The sequence below is a fragment of the Pelodiscus sinensis genome, chromosome 1 (assembly GCF_049634645.1).
Source record: "Pelodiscus sinensis isolate JC-2024 chromosome 1, ASM4963464v1, whole genome shotgun sequence".
NCBI classification, from domain to species: Eukaryota; Metazoa; Chordata; order Testudines; family Trionychidae; genus Pelodiscus; species Pelodiscus sinensis.
Window position 1 is genome coordinate 104,802,973 of NC_134711.1, and position 17,467 is coordinate 104,820,439.

The 17,467-nt window shown below is 40.6% G+C and overlaps 1 long non-coding RNA gene across 1 annotated transcript in view; it reads left to right on the forward strand.

The window, feature by feature from the left end:
* The first annotated feature begins 3,516 nt into the window (after nucleotides 1–3,516).
* The window catches only part of LOC102452707 (uncharacterized), a 42,138-nt gene continuing 28,187 nt past the window's right edge, over nucleotides 3,517–17,467 (forward strand). Inside the window, exons 1-2 of the long non-coding RNA XR_012900832.1 lie at nucleotides 3,517–3,735; nucleotides 17,093–17,144. This is a non-coding gene — a long non-coding RNA (uncharacterized LOC102452707). The remainder of the gene's footprint in view (nucleotides 3,736–17,092; nucleotides 17,145–17,467) is intronic.

The window sequence follows — 17,467 nt, forward strand, 5'->3', positions numbered from 1 at the left end:
GGAAAATATTGATTTTTTTAAATTCAAAAATCTGATTTTTTTGGAAATTTTCAAACTTTAGTTTAGAATCAATATTTTAAATTCAAATTTACATTTGGATACCTGGAAATATATCGGAAGAAATTATGAAACCATCAGTTTCTAAGCATGGATTTGTCAAGAACAAATCCTACTAAACCATTTGATATGATTACTGGCCTACGATGTGAGGGAAAGAAATTGACTTGATAATTTTACTTTTAGAAAGGCTTTGGCACAGTCCCACAAAGCATTCCCATAAGCAAGGTAGAGAATTGTGGTCTAGGTCAAGTTGCTGCTGGAGATGCACAATTGATTGACAATCCATAGTCAAGCTGTGGCTTGCTGCCTAACTGGAAGGACATATCTAGTGCTGTCTTCTAGGTCAGTCCTAGGTCTGGTTTTAGACAATATTTTCATTCATAACTTAGTAGAAAGTATAATTAGAAAATTTGTGAGTGTCACCAAATTGGGAAGGGTTACAAGCACATTGGAGGATGTGGTTATAATTCATAATGACCCTGGCAAATTAGAGAATTGGTCAAAAGTCAACAAATGACATTCAGTAAAGACATGCGCAAAGATCACTTCTCTTAGGAATGAAAAATCAACTGAGCAACTACAAAATGGGGAATGACAGGGTTGGTGATAGTACTGCAGAAAAGGATCTGGTGGTTATAAAGGGATTACATTCAATGTGCTGTATCAGAGGGGTAGCCATGTTAGTCTGAATCTGCAAAAGCAGTGAGGAGTCCTGTGGCACCTTATAGACTAACCAAAGTGTTGGAGCATAAGCTTTCGTGGGCAAAGACCCACTTCATCAGATGCACCACCTGATTGGATCCACCTCATCATCTCTAGCCTGATTCTGGCCTGTACATTTATACCTGCCTGTGCCGGGGCGGAGGCGCCCCGCACTCCAGTCCCGCCGGTGGCCGCTTATCCAGCAGCCCCCGTGCAAGGAGGCGGGGTAGCGGTGTCGGGTGCACCGCGTGGCGCGGGCCGACTGACGCAGGCGCTGGCCTACCAGCTATGCGACAGCTGTTCCCATGCGGCTGCACCGGCCGAACGCCCACGCACCGCCGACCGGCTGGGTGCCGACGCAGGGAGGAGCAACGCCGGACCAGAAGCAGGACCACGCCGGAAGGGGCGGGACCCCACGGTCCGGGAGTCTGCGCGGGGATTTAAACCCCCGGAGATGCCACAGAGGGAAGGAGGGATGCGGACGTGACCGTTCGCCGAGGCCTGACAACGGAGGGAACCCAAGACCAAGAGGTGAGCCAGGAGGCAAGGGGATTTGACTGCAGAGAGAGGAAGTAGCCCAGGGCAGGCAAAGGGAGCTAGTGGGCTGACGAGTTACGGCGGATCGCCCCGCCAGCCGGACCGGACAGCAGAGGTGCCCGTGTCCTTAGGGCCCTGGGCTGGGGTCCGTGAGAGGGGGCAGGCCCAGACCCCCCTCTCCCCGCGGTCGACGAGAGACCTGTTTACACTGCCTCTGGAAATTTCCACTACGAAGTGGGTCTTTGCCCACAAAAGCTTATGCTCCAACACTTCGGTTAGTCTATAAGGTGCCACAGGACTTCTCACCACACTCAGTGTGATGGAGTTGAAAAAAAATCTAATATAATTCTGGGTGTGTATTAACAGTAGTGTCACGTGTCAAACACTGGAGATAGTTGTCCCACACTACTTGGCACTGGTGAGGCCTTATATGGGTTACCATATAGAGTTCTGGGTGCCACTCTTTAAGGAAGATGTGTACAAAGTGGCGAGAGTACAGAGGAGAGAAATAAAAAATGTAAAAGGTATAGATAACCTGAACATGTTTCTTCTTGAGGAAAGAAGACAGAGTGGGGACCTGATAATATATTTAAAGACTGTTGAATGCTTTTACAAAGTGAGCGAATCCTCTTCATATCCACTGAAGGCAGGAAAAGTAATGGCCTTAATGTTCAGCCAAGAAGATTTATATTAACTATTTAGAAAAACTTTCTAACAATAAGTGTAGTTAAGTTCTGATATAAGCTTCCAAAGGAGGCTGTGTACTCCCTATCACAGGACATTTAAGAACAGGTAGGACAAACACCTGTCAGAGAGGCTCAAGTTTTACTTGGTCCTGCCTCAGTACCGGGGATGGACTGGATGATCTCTTCAGGTCATTTCCACCACTACATTTCTCTGATTTCTATTCAAAATGTCTGAAGTGTCTACTTTTCTAAATGAAACACTTCTATTTTTGTCTGGATCAAAAAATGTCAGTGTAATGTGTTTTGGTTTTAAGCTTTTTCATCAGAGACAGTTTGACATGTTAACTTCTGTCCCATCGTTGGTATGAGAACAAATGTGGTTCCAATGGAATTTCCCCTCAAACTGAAATTCTGTTTTGTGAACAGTTCTCATGACTGTGGTGACTGTTAGTTCTTTTGTGGATTTCCCCCCTTGCTTGGATTAACTGCACATGCTGCTGCTTCCCTACATCTCTCAAAGGGAGAAGAGGGGGCAGGGAATATGCCCCCAATGTTTGCCTAGATTATAATATAACGTGCTAAAAATTGTAGCTCCCAATCCTGAAAATGGAACTGTGTTAAATTGTTTGCATTGAAAACTAAGTTATATTTTTCTAGGCTTTTTCCATTTTGTCCGTGAACTTTCTGGCATTTTCTGACCCCTTTGCTGAGTGCATAAAAAAAAAAGCGACTGAAAATACTTTTCCAAGTATATTTGTTTATGAGAACATGTTATCAAACTGTACAAGGTTCATATATGATAGTGACAGATGCATCACATTATATTTTAACTTTTGTATCATGCATCACATTTGCCCGAGTCAGATTATTCACCCTTTAGGCAGAAGTCATCTCTTCTTCTGAGTTGTATAATATGTCTATGAAATCTATCAGTATGAGATCTTCTAAAATACCTGTACCTAGCTGAACTAAACTGAGGCAGATCAAGGCACTGGAGTTCAGACATACTCCCCATATAGAGTATATATTTAATTCCTATTTTAACTAGGTTTCTTTTGGCCCAAGCCTTGCAGCCTGGTTTCATTTGCCAGTGCATATTCCCATTAAAGTCCTTGGGATTTGATGGCGGTGCAGTGATCTGGCTGTGCAGATCACATTTCAGGACTGGGGTCTTAATTGATGTTAGAGAAGGAACGGGCGACCCAGGAACGGATGGAGTAAATAGACCTCTTTATTGCAGATACTCGTTCCCCGCGGACCCCAACACAACGTTCTGAGTGAGCAATGATTTGGCACCAATTACACTCCTTTATCCATTTTAGTATGTTAATTTACACATCTATCACTACTTCCCCTAAATCCTTATTTAGTAATGTTAACTCCTATACAGTAGATATTAATAGGCAGGTGGTGAATATTATTAGACCCACCCCTGTTTACTGTTTACAGGATTTTCAGTTAGATCAGCACTTTTCTACATTACGCATTTCCCAAATTAGCAGGTTACAGAGATTACAAAGGATGTGACTGTCATGATTATGAGGGTTAGCCAGCAGCCTGGGGATTAAGGGGTTAACTACACCTAGCTAGGTGGAGTGACCAATAGGAATGTAGGTGGGACTTTTCAAACTGGGACAAAGGAATTTGGGTTTTTTTTCTTTTCTCCCTTTTGTCTCTCGGAGAGTTCTCTGCAGCTACAGAGAGGGACAAGCATGTCTCTCTCTCTCCAAGACACCATTCTTCATTTTCTGTAAGTAGGGTAAAGTTTAGGCAGTTTCGTTAGATTTTATTGTTTTAAGGATTAGGTATGGGATCTGAGATCTGGCACTGTTTAAAAGATGTTTTGGCTTTTCTTTGTAACTAAGTTCTAGGCCCATGGAGTTTCTCCATGAGTATATTTTGTTACCTTCCTCTCTAGTCATTATACTTGCAACCAGAATATTGTTGTAATAATAAAAGTTCTTTCTTTTCTTTTATTAACCTGGCAGTGGTTAATTGTGTGCCTTGATTTTTATTTTAGGGGTAAGATTTCCCAAATGATCTTTCCCCTGATTTCTTTATCAACATTTGGGTGGTGGCAGCGGAAGTTTTATTCCCAAGATCTAGGTTTTTAAGATCTTGGGGGGAAGTTTTATACCAAAGCCTGGTAGATAAGGCTTTGGGGTACACTTGCTGGCCCCCACTTCGGCATTTATCATGGGGAAGGAGCCATGACAGTGACCCTTAAAGTATTTTTGCAGAGCAAGTGAGAGGACAATACAAAGAAGACACTGTTCAGTGGAACTATCTTTCTATGCTGCAAGGATGATGGGAAAGAGCATATTTATACATCAGAAAGGACAATACCTGCTCTGGCCAGACCCTTTATCTATCTTTCCAGGCTGCAAGGATGAAGGGGAAAAAAACATGTTCAAAGGACAATATCTGCTCTGGCCAGATCCTATCACTATTGCGTTCCTAGACCCTTATTAATCCTTATATATCCCAACAATAGGTAAAAACTTGTGATATACAAAACTGGGCTCAGTTTGATTTGGGTATATACCCAAAAGTTGTGGGATAGATGTTCAAACAATCTGAAGCACTTGAATGTGCAGAACTGCAGAGTAAATGTCTTAAACTATATCAGTTTCTGGTACTTTCTGCTTCCTGTCAGTCAACAAATATTGCAAGCACATAGAGTCCATTTCTCTCAAGGTGAAATCCAGATGTCTAGATGAAAGATGCTCTCATTTCATGCTGCTTTTACTGTTAATGAGCTGAGAGTAGCAGGTTTTGTTGGAAAGATATCAGTATAAGTTTAAACATTCTTTCCGAAATGAACTACTAAGGAGTAATTTCTTCTAGCGGGTCTTTAATGCTTTTGTTTAATTGGATGCAAATCAATCATAAAAGAAACCTGATTTTGTTTTTAAATCCCTAATTTTACTTTGATTTCTGTTTACTATTCAGCAACCTAGATGATTAATCTCCATGTGTGTGAAAAAAAGGATTTCTTTTATCTCATTGATTAGTACCTCAATTAACTCATTTAGTGCATTTTCCAGCTATATCAATTCAGAAAGTAACCTTATAAACAAGCTATTTTTATATCCTGGGTGTTAATAAAGTATTTTAAATGAGTGGGAAATCTAGGTCTTATTGGTGGAGTATTCCTGGCATCAAGTGCAGTAGCTAATGATGCCACTCAATTAACTTCTATTGTGTCACAAAGTTAGCTTTTGTCTAGGAAAAAGCACATCATAGATCCTGATCCTGCAGTTTCATGCACATGCTAAATTTTGCTGTGAGTTGTCTTGTTGAAGTCAGTGGCACTACCCATACTGTCTAAAGTGAATGTGTACATTTTTGCAATATCAGACCTATATACCATACTAGAGGAGTGTTTTACCTTACAGTTCAAAATTCAATGAGATCCTCACCCCATAATAAATAAAAGATGGGAGATTTTTGGTATATCTAAGTTCTAGTATCTTCATGCACATTGCTACTGAATTCTCTCACCAAAGAGAGTTTAACAAGGAGCATATATACAGACTGTACCGCTATAAACTGGGACTTTCTGGTCCACCAACATCCATGGTCCTGCTAGACCACAGATGTTCCTGGACAGAGAATTCCAGGGCCAGGAACCCAGTGGCAGGGGAGTAGGGGTCATTGTCCGGCAGCCCAGCCAGGGCCGGAGCCAGTGGCAGCAGGGCCATTGTCTGGCACCCTAGCTGGGTCCAGAGCTAGTGGCAGGAGGGCTAGCATGTGGCAGCCTGGCAGCAGAGGGACTCGTGTCCGGCCAGCTGGATGACAGCAGAGCTGGACTCTGGAAAACCCTACGGGGGCCAGCAGCCTGCCCAGCCAGTCCGGAGGCACCGGGGTGAGCCTGGCCCAGATATGGAACTTGTGGTAGTGGGGGATCAGCAGGCTGGTCTATACTACACACTTTTGGTGGCAAAATGGACATTTTTCTGACAAAACCTGAGTTACGTCCACACTGCAATCGCATTTTTCCAAAAGTAAATTGAAAGAACAGAGAGGTTTTTCTGGCGTTGGTAATCCTCTTTCTCTGAAGAAGAAGCCTTTTTCCTAAAGAACTCTTTCGGAAAAAGGCGTGTATGGATGGGGAAGAGGGAGTTTTCGAAAGAAGAGGAAAAAGGAAAAAGCACAGGTGCCCTGGTGGCCACTTCATCCATAGTAATCACAGCTTAAATGTGAGATAGCGTCCATTCAGTGTGGACACTATCTTTCAAAAAAGCAGATCACTTTTTCAATGCGCTTTTGTGTGTGAACGCTCTCTTTTGAAAAAAGGTTTTTCAGAAGATCTCTTCTGAAAAAAGGTTCTTCCAAAAAAAGCCTGCAGTTCAGACATAGCCAGGGAGGCTGGTGACAAAGGGCCTCTCGTGGTCCAGCAAATTCCCTCATCCAGGACCAGTCAGGACCCGAGGTTGTCGGACCAGGGAGGTCCAGACTGTACATTCATTTTCTTTGCCATTTGTTGCTCTTATATGTATATCGGAGGCACATTTTCCCAATATTTACTGTATTTGGGCAATTTCATTGCAAAGTTCCTGACATAGAGAACCACATTTTTGCCACAGTCTTCATCAGGCCTCTATTTTTGCAAAACTGGGACCATAAATTTACATCTGTAACTTTGCAGGTGCAAAAAAGAAGCTATGTTTTTAAAAGTCTGGCCCATATTAATAAATACATGTTTATAATTAAACTTCTGTTCCGCCTACATTCACAAAGAGGGTTCACTGTTGTGATGCTGACTGTCACTATACCTTACTTTTAGGTGCCTGGGATATCATTGGGTTTCATAAGCCTGTGTTAGGGACTCAGGCTTCCTATAACATGAATGGAGACAGAGACTTGCCAAAGAAGTCACAAAAGCCAACATGCTAGGCAGCTGCTCACTGACAGTAGCCAGTGACAGATGTCAAGGAAAGAGGTGGATTTTAAGCCCTACCCATTCAGGGATTTTGGCACTTTTCCCTGCTTCAGATGCTCAGGTACAAACCTTCTGTTAGGGGCCTAAGGTGCTTCTTGCAAGAAGCTCATAAGGAGGAGGATGATTTTTAGCCCAGTGGTTAGGAGATTTACCTGGAGAAGTTACCCCATTCAAGTCCTCCCTCTGTCCCAAGAGAACAGTTTGAACAGGGAATCTGCCTCTCTGATGAGTGCTCTAACTGCTGGGCTACGGGATAATCAGATGTAGAACTCCCTCAAACAGTCTTGTTGATGCTGTTCCACTTCGGATCAATAGTCAGTCACTGGAGCAGAGAGACTGAATCTTGGGCTTGTCACATTGTGGGTGAGTGCCCTAACTGTTAGTCATTGTCACGTTTGCTCTGGCTTAGAGCACACCTACCAGATTGGGCCCAACAGGTAATCTAAGCAGTGGAATATCTATCTTCTACTGGTCTGTGAATAGCACTGGCATTAGTGTCTGGAATTCTAAAGCAAGGCTTCAGTACATATATTCAAAGACAGAAACACAGATGCTAGGGAACTCTTATTGAAAAAAATTGGTCTTTGAGGTCTACAGGTTTTGGTGGCATCTGAGGGGGGGGGGGGGGGCAAATACCAGAGGCATCTGTATCTGGGACTTAAATGTTTAAAGTGGTAGTTAGGTACTAAACCCCCTCTAGTGTTTTATCATGTTCTGCATTCTCCACAGGGCAGTGCTGAGGTCCCTAGAAAAGTGAACATCTTCCACTGTGTATGTAAGCAGAAATAAACCTGTTTAAATTTACACTTTAATCAGAATTATTAATTAGATTTGGAAGAGAGCACAGAAAACAGAGAACATCAAATGTCTCTCATCAATATAAATCTCTTGTCACTAGAACACCAGTCCTGCATCAGATTCTCAGGGGTGGATTGCAGTGCATGTGTGCAGCCTTCTGGAAGCCTATGGGCCTCCAAATAGACTTAGGGATCCTGATATTTGAATCATAGATATTAATATTGCATTACATGGTGGTACTCACTATGAGATGGTAGAGATAATTCCCTGAAGCTTCCTTTAGCATATCACAGGCCCTTGCTGAACTAATAAAAGCCTCATAATGGAGAGATTTGTTTCTATTATTTAGAGATGGACAATGCAACATAATTAGGCTTTCCTTTGACAAAATCTTGTCAACCAGGTTTTGGTTTACAAAAGAAGGACTAATTTTTGGTCTCTGGTCTTCCTTTTCTAAAACTCCCCCTGAAACACTGAAGTTCAGTAGGTTCAAGAATTTTAAAACATGACTGAAAAAACAAGGTAGATTGGTTTGACTTTCATTTCCATTTTATCTCAACTAGTGACTTCAGGGACGACAGAAAAATGTGCAGATTTGGCTTTTTAAAAAAATCATCATTTACTGTGAAGGGTACCACCTGGTGTTCATAATGACAGTACATGATATCTTAATGTGGGGGAGAAGGAGAAGAAAATGGACTGCTTCTCACAGCTCTGCACCTCCTGTCTATTCTTTCTCATCTCCTTTCATTCATTTCTCCTCTCCCTGGTCTACTCATTTCTCCTATAACCAACTTCATGTGTTTCTTCCCTTTTATCATCTTATACTTGGCCCCTTGGTGCACACTCTCATCTGTGTGTGTTGAACACTGAAATCCCAGCCAAGTTATTCACCTTTCTGCCCTGTCTGCTCCTTTCCTTCTCTTGCATAACTGGATGGACTAAGCAAAAATACACAAAACCAGTCTACTGTAACCCAAGTATTGCAGTAATGGTAGTTAAGTGCTGACAGACCACATTCAGTAGGATCAAGCTTGGGCCTTTGAAGCTTATTTTATGAACCTCTACTATATGAGCTAACAGCCACAAGGATCGTAGTCAAGGCTGTAGCAAACTCCTCAAACTATATACAGTCTAGATCAGGGTACACTTGGGGCAGAAGCCCTTTGGAGCGATGCCTCTAACCAGAGCCCTGACACTCAGCTTCAGATTTGACCCTGGGTCCCAGCAAGCCTAAGCCGGACATGGCAACTGCATTAAAACTGGGTTGCGACCCACTTTGGGGCTCTGACCCACAGTTTCAGAACTGCTGATCTAGGTGCCACTACAGAAGAACTGAGCACCACACCAAGGAAGTAGGTGTTACATATTTTCCCTAGCTGAGAAGTATATTCTGAGCTTCAGAGACTTCCTGGTTGGTATGCCAGATGATCCCCTATTTGTAACACCACCAGACACTGGTGGGCAGGATTGAACGTGGGACCTTTAGAGCTAAAAGCATGAGCTAAAAGCCAAATGCCTATCAGCCAACACTGTAGCAGACTCACGAAGTGCTAGATGGTCTATGTGCAATTAGAAGAGGACAGAGTACCACACCATGAAAGCACATCAGCTCAGTGTGTGTATGTGCACTCGTTTGTTTGTTTTGTTTTTTGTAGCAATGAGACCTTATGGGAGCTAGTAATCAGCCCTGTTTTCTAACCCTGTATTTCACATATTGTTCTCTTTATCAAATGTTGACTGTGGGGAACCAAGTACATAAAGTAATAGCAGTTGAGATCTGTATGCTTTTTACAGACAAAAACAATACTTGTTTACTGCAAGTAGTAGTACATGGTACACGTTGTGAAAATGGCTCTGCAATTTCCCCACTGCTTTCTCGTTTAAACAATCAATTTACATAATGAGATTTGTGAAATCATTCTACAAATTGCCCTGAATGTACTAAAAGAAGCATAGGCTGTTTTAGTTTAACTAGAATGTCTCGTAAATGTTTATTCTAATTTATTATTGTACATTTAGGATTGAGGCCTCATTACAGCAGGTATTTTATAAACAGCATAAGAGAAGAAAAAGTTCCCGGCCCACATTATGAGGGCAGATAAGGAGGAATAGGGGATGGGTGTGTGTGTGTGCCAGGAATGACTGAGTATAGGTAGAGTGATTAGAGGTATCAGAGGGAAGATCTTGTAATTAACAGCTGTTAAGACGCGGCATAGCTATTTTGGGATACTGGAGTATCCCAAAATAGCATTGCAGTATAGATGTAGGCTAAGAGAGGATATGAAAGATGAAGAAGAATGGCCCCAACATGGAACCACACTATGCAATTGAGGAGAAGGAAAACCCATGGAAAGAGATATTGACAATGCAGTTAGAAAGGAATCAGATTAGAAGTTAGTCAAAAAAAACCAAAGAGGACAATAATTCAGGGAGACACATGATTGGAAGCAGCTCTTAAGTCATGAGAATGAGGATGGCAATATTGCTGTTTTTGTTCGTTTTTGTTTTAACTGGGACAAATTTGTCAGACACCATGGTGAAAACTGTGTCAGTGGAGTGGAGAAGATGGAACCAGATGGATGGGAACTAAAAAGGAGTTTGAGGAAAGGAATTCCAGTTCTCAAAGGTTGGAAGAAGGTGCTAGAAGCTGTGAAAGAAGAGAGAGGTAGAGGTGTGAGTCTTGTCAATCTTTTTTTAATAAATCAAGATGATCTGAAACCACTTATTTTGTTCTCATTTTTTATTTGTATCAATGTAAATAAATGTAATTGGGCATAACTAATTGCATGTTTACTGTAACTAATACACCTTAACTGCTGTAAGTCTATCCATATTAATACCCGCAAAAGTAATGGAGGCTAAGGAAAAATTGCTGCATAAAAGCCTCTACACCCAACTAACCTAATGAAGATGTTTTATAAAATCTTGCTGCTACTAGAGAAATTTAATTATTACAAAACATTATCAAAACAGTGTGGCACGCAAGCTGTGGGGAGTCAGGTGATTGAATTCTTTGCCTAGGATACATAAAGTATCATTTTGCTGCTTCAGGACTATATTAGCAAGAAATAATTGGAATGATGGATTTCAGTTTCTACTCTCTGATCCCAGAATCTTAGAACATGACATGAGAAGAAAATAACAACGGCCTAATACCAAAAGCGTGGCGCACCCTCTCAAAACCCATTGTAGTCAGCACTTCTTAGAACCACCTACTTGGAACTAGAGGAGGGGGGTCTATATCCATCAGTCTCCTCCAAATCTTTAACCTGTTTTCAGGAAAAAATGTATATACTGTATATTCTGAAATATTTGGATAAAGTATGTTTACCTTTCTGTTTTCCTGGATGAATTTAGCCAACTCCCCAATCTGAACAGCCCTCAGCAATGGAAGTGTCAATACAATACACACATAGGGTTTTATTTTATATAAATTACCTTTATAATGAGCTAAATCAAACCCCCCTGATCCCAACAGCCCCACGCTTTAAGGTGTTTGAAATCTGGGTACAAGTTCTGTATTTGGAGTCCATTTGCATATCCTATAAGAGCTGATCCAAAGATCACTGAAGTTGTAAAAATATTCATCAGGCCTATACATACTCGATTAAAGCATATGATATATCTATAATCTAGCACAGCATCACATTACATTTCTTCATGTCTAACGTACCTTACATTTCATAAAAGTTACAAGAGGTCTAGTCTGGGTTTTTCTAAGTAATCTGAGAAGTCAGGCTCTCTGTTTCTAATGAATTACAGTGGAAATTTGGCACCTGATTCCCAGTTTTGTTTGAAAACTTGCAGCTCAAAAAAACAGACAATAGGGGTCTGGAATCCTCTTGACATCCCTTGGATCTAGAGATAGATTAGGAGAATATAGCTGGCCGAGCTGGTTCAATACTAAAAAGTTCACAAGTCTTTTTGGGGGGGGAGGGAAAAAGCACAGGGTTTGGTTTGTTATGAAGCATGAGATATTGTTCATCATGAGACTCCTCAGTGCCAATTGGCTGTGTTCATGAATTCCAAGTCTCAAATGTTAGCATGAATAATTATTTGTTTGAAAATCCATCATGAAAGTTTGTATTTCACTTGGGCTATGTCTACACTGCAGCCTCCATGGCAGTGTGGAGCCTCTCTTGTGCAAGAAAGCTTTGATGGTCATTTTAGCCATCCACGCATGCCTGTCCATACATGCCTTTTTGCGCAAGAACTCTTGCGCAAAAATGCTTATTCCTCGTGGGGAGAGGAATAACTCTTGCACAAAAAGTCCTGTGTTCTTATGCTTAACTGTAGTTCTTGAGCAAGAACAGGCTTGTAGTATGGACACACTGCAAGTTTTTGCGCAAAAACTCTGCAGTGTAGACATAGCCTTGATGTTTGATCCTGATTCAAAGCTTTGTCCAGTCAGGAAGCAGGAACTATCATCTGACATAGGATATCAATCACACAACACAAATAACCAGTGGTGAGCACTGGCGATTCAAAGAGAATAATTTTCACCCATTTTGTTTGCAAGTTCTTCAGCTTAATAGACTCATAGACTCATAGACTTTAAGGTGAGAAGGGACCATTATGATCATCTAGTCTGACTCCCTGCACAATGCAGGCCACAGAATCTCACTCACCCCTCCTAGAATAATCCTCTCACCTATATCTCAGATATTGAAGCCTTCAAATACTTTGAAGACCCCCGGATGCAGAGAATCCTCCAGCTGTGATCTGTACCCCATGCTACAGAGGAAGGCGAAAAATCTCCAGGGCCTCTGCCAATCTACCCTGGAGGAAAATTCCTTCACAACCCCAAATATGGCGATCAGCTAAACCGTGAGCATGTGGGCAAGACTCATCAGCCAGACACCCAGAAAGTTCTCTATAGTAACTCCTATCATCCCTCCATTGACCTATTTCCCACTGATAATGAATGGTCAATTAGTTACCAAGATCATGTTATCTCATCAAACCATCCCCTTAATAAACCCATCTAGTTTAATCTTGAAACCAGATAGATCTTTTGCCCCCACTACTTCCCTTGGAAGGCCGTTCCAGAACCTCACTCCTCTAATGGTTAGAAACCTTCGTCTAATCTCATGTCTAAACTTCCCACTAGCCAGCTTATATCCATTTGTTCTTGTGTCCACATTGGTATTAAACTTAAATAATTTCTCTCCCTCCCTGATATTTATCCCTCTAATATATTTAAAGAGTGTAATCATGTCCCCCCTCAGCCTTCTTTTGGTTAAGGTAAACAAGCCAAGCTCCTTGAGTCTCCTTTCATAAGACAGGTTTTCCATTCCTCGGATCATCCTAGTGACCCTTCTTTGTACCTGTTCCAGTTTGAATTCATCCTTCTTAAACATGGGAGACCAGAACTGCACACAGTATTCCAAGTGGGGTCTCACCAATGCCTTGTATAATGGCACTAACACCTCCTTATCCCTACTAGAAATACCTCACCTAATACATCCCAAGACTGTATTAGCCTTTTTCACGGCCATGTCACAATGGCGGCTCATAGTCATCCTATAATCAACCAGGACTCCGAGGTCCTTCTCCTCCTCTGTTACTTCCAACTGATGTGTCCCCAGCTTATAACTAAAATTCTTGTTATTAATTCCTAAATGCATAACCTTACACTTCTCACTATTAAATTTCATTCTATTGCTATCACTCCAATTTACAAGATCATCCAGATCTTCCTGTATGATATCCTGATCCTTTTCTGAATTGGCAATAGCTCCCAACTTTGTGTCATCCGCAGATTTTATCAGGACACTTCCACTTTTGGTGCCAAGGTCAGCGATAAAAAGATTAAATAAAATTGGCCCCAAAACTGATCGCTGAGGAACTCCGCTAGTAATTTTCCTCCAACCTGACAGTTCACCTTTCAAGATGACCCGCTGTAGTCTCTCCTTTAACCAGTTGCTTATCCACCTCTCGACTTTCATATTAATCCCTATCTTTTCCAATTTAACCAATAATTCCCCATGTGGTACTGTATCCAATGCCTTACTAAAGTCGAGGTATAAAGTCGATCCACTGCATTTCCTTTATCTAAAAAATCTGTCACTTTCTCAAAAAAGGAGATCAGGTTGGTTTGTCACGATCTACCTTTTGTAAAACCATGTTGTAATTTGTCCCAATTGCCATTAGCCTCAATGTCTCTAACTACTTTCTCCTTCAAAATTTTTTCCAAGACCTTACATACTACAGATGTCAAGCTAACAGGCCTATAGTTACCCGGGTCGCTTTTTTTCCCTTTCTTAAAAATAGGAACTATATTAGTTATTCTCTAGTCAAATGGTACAACCCCTGAGTTTAGAGATTTATTAAAAAAAATTGCTAATGGACTTGCAAGTTCATGTGCCAGTTCCTTTAATATTCTTGGATGAAGATTATCTGGCCCCCCCCGATTTACTCCCATTAAGCTGTTCAAGTTTGGCTTTTACCTCGGATATGGTAATATCTGTTTCCATATCCTTAGTCCCATTTGTTATGTTACCATTATCCCTAAGCTCTTCATTAGCCTCATTAAAGACTGAAGCAAAGTATTTGTTTAGATATTGGGCCATTCCTAGATTATCCTTAACCTCTACTCCATCCTTAGTAATTCGCGGTCCTACTTCTTCTTTTTTTGTTTTTTTCCTATTTATATGGCTATAAAACCTTTTACTATTGGTTTTAATTCCCTTTGCAAGGTCCAATTCTATCTGACTTTTAGCCTTTCTCACTTTGTCCCTACATGCTCTAACCTCAATAGGGTAGCTTTCTTTACGGATCCCTCCCATTTTCCATTCCTTATATGCTTTCTGCTTTTTCTTAATCACCTCTCTAAGATACTTGCTCATCCAGCTTGGTCTAACACACCTGCCTATAAATTTTTTCCCTTTTCTTGGGATACAGGCTTCTGACAGCTTCTGCAACTTTAACTTAAAATAATCCCTGCCATAGTATATGGCAGATGTTTGAATCTTTAATACAGGCACACAAACTGGGAACAGCTTCCAAAATGATTGCATGCCAAGAAGAGGGAACAAATTTGCAATAGTTTGACTGGCTCTAGTAGCTAATCAGTGGACTGTGGATCAATTAGTTCAAAGGATTACATAATCACCTCACTCATTAACAGAACAAAAGATTCCAGCAGAATTGAGGGGGTATACATTATTTGCTGGGATGCATGCCATTACAATTGTGCTGGTAAAGCAATCCAAAACATAACAGAAAATAAAACTCTTCTTCCATTAAGTATGATCCTGAACCTTCATCATCCTGGAAAGACTTTTACCTGATCTCAAAGTGAACTGAAGAGGGGGAGGGTACAAGTCTCTCCCTCTGTTTGCACTTCCTATACAGGAGATAGGCACAGTAGCAGACACCATAGTGCTGCTTGAAGAGGAAATAACATCAGAGAGGACAAGCAGGAAGTGGGACCACATGCTTCTATATTCTGTACTGGCTGGCAGAGGCAGTTGAGTGGAAGGAATCACAAAATGCTGGTGGGTTGGCAGCATCCCTCCTGCATGCTAGAGGAGGTGTATACCCCTCCACAATCAGCCTTCTCTGCTGATTCAATTAACAGAGCTATGACCTTATGTCCTTTCTGTCCCCTTTAGGATGAATTGCTCCTCGGGAAAAGTCATTGTGTTGCTAGCAGTACTTTGTGTATCTATATAGCATGCCCAATTTGGAGCTGTAGGCTGAAGGCACAATATGGCAAAATAATGGAAGATACAGATCATTATAGGTTATAATCAAGGGAATTGGCTATAATCAAGTTCAGACAGATCTGTCATCGTCAATGAAATGTTGGTACAATGATTCTGGAGATATAAGAATTTGGTTTGCTTTCATTTGGAAATAAAAAATAAATTTAAAAAAACCCTATGCTTCTCTTACTGTGCTAGCAGCAGAATATACCAATTAGCATTTATGTTCTATTGCAAATTATAATTGTGGAATAACCTATAATGCATATGTTTCTGCAACCTTACATATGCTTTTAAATATCCTAATGTCTGTGGGGCTAGAATGCTACTATAAGTTCACCCAATAAAACAAGAAGTTCTCTTGAATATAATGTGATAACCAGAGAAAATATTTTGAAGAAATATTTTGTATAAACAATGCTGCTGGAAAAAAAATCATGTGCTTATTATATTTTAAATGTTTTACAACCTTATTTTCTTAGTTAAAAATACCACAAAATTACTATAGCAACTTATGCTACAGAATGACTTCATGCAGAAACATATGGAAGCAAATATACTATTTGTTTGTATAGGTGGTTTTTTCCCAAAAAATAGAAGTTATGAGTAGCAAATGTTCTCACCACTTTACTTTAAAAAAGGAAAAAGAGAATGACAAAGTGGTTTGAACAAACTTTTTTTCCCAGTGAACCTTGAGTCTAGCCTACCTGATTAAAAATAATAAATTGGTGAGTTTTTTAGTTAAAAAATAGATGCCAAATTAGTCAATGGGGTTATGGCTGCAAAGAATTTGGCCTCCTATCTGAAGAAGTCAGAGCAAACTGTTAGACAGAGTCACGCAATAGCTAGCCACAACAGAGCATTTTACATATTGAGTAGTTAACTGTTCAAGCTTGTGATTGCATTTTTTTTGTTGTTTCTCTTTTGATGTCTTTGAAGCTTCCACTATATATATGATCAAAGACATACTGTTCCCTTCTGCAAAGGGAACATGCTTGTGTTTGATGATGCAGGTTTTGAGATGAACTTGATATGCTAGATGAGATCAAGGGTTCATCTTTGGAAAATACAGGCACTGAGGGTATTGACAAAACTGAGAAATTACAGGGAAAGCAGGTAAAAATAACAGACAGTAAGGACAAAAAATAAAACTCAAAGTTTAGAAATAGAATCTTAAAAAAACAGTTTGACTCTAAAAAATGGCTATAAGAAAATGGCACCTTCTTACTCAACATAGCTGCTTCTCAGGCATAATTGCTGACTTCAATAATGCAAAGATTTAACTTATGTTACTACAATCCTGCAAAACCAACAGCTCTGTTGAAGTGAGTAAGATTCTGTTCCTTAGTGTGCTTCATCAAGACGTGTACTAAATTACTATTGGTGACTTTGGCGGCGTATGCACAGTCCATCACATGGGTGAGGATATTCAGGGGTGTGGACGCCACCTGATCGGTCGCAGGGCAGTCAGCTGTCTCTATAGTCTAAAAATATCCCCTTGCTGTCTGTGATATTAACATATATTAAATATAATACCCCTGAATATGCACATTAACTATTGACTCAAGGTGAAAAATACCATCTATTAGACTAACAGCATTACTGTCTATAACACCCAGTATTTCTCTTTAAGCCGTTTTGTTTCATTACAGGACCAGACAAGTTCCTGTTTAGCTTGTGAGATTAGACACACGCACAGCTCAGGTAATACATTGTGGAAATAGACTGTATTAGATTGTCTGAATAGTTTGGTGCATCACAAATTAAAGAGACGCTGCCAAGTATATCTTTGCTGTCATTTTCTTCATGTTTGTCACTGATTATTATGCCCTCTCAGAAGTGTGAAAATAGAAGGAAAAACTATTCTATTATATTCTGTCCAACAGAACAAATAATCAGTTATGCTGGTATATTTATATGAACTGGGGTTGTAGGATAGCTTGTACTCTTTCTGACCTAAGATTTAATTGGTCAAGAGGTTTCGACTTATATAATTCATATTGGTTACAAAAAATTAGATTCAAAGT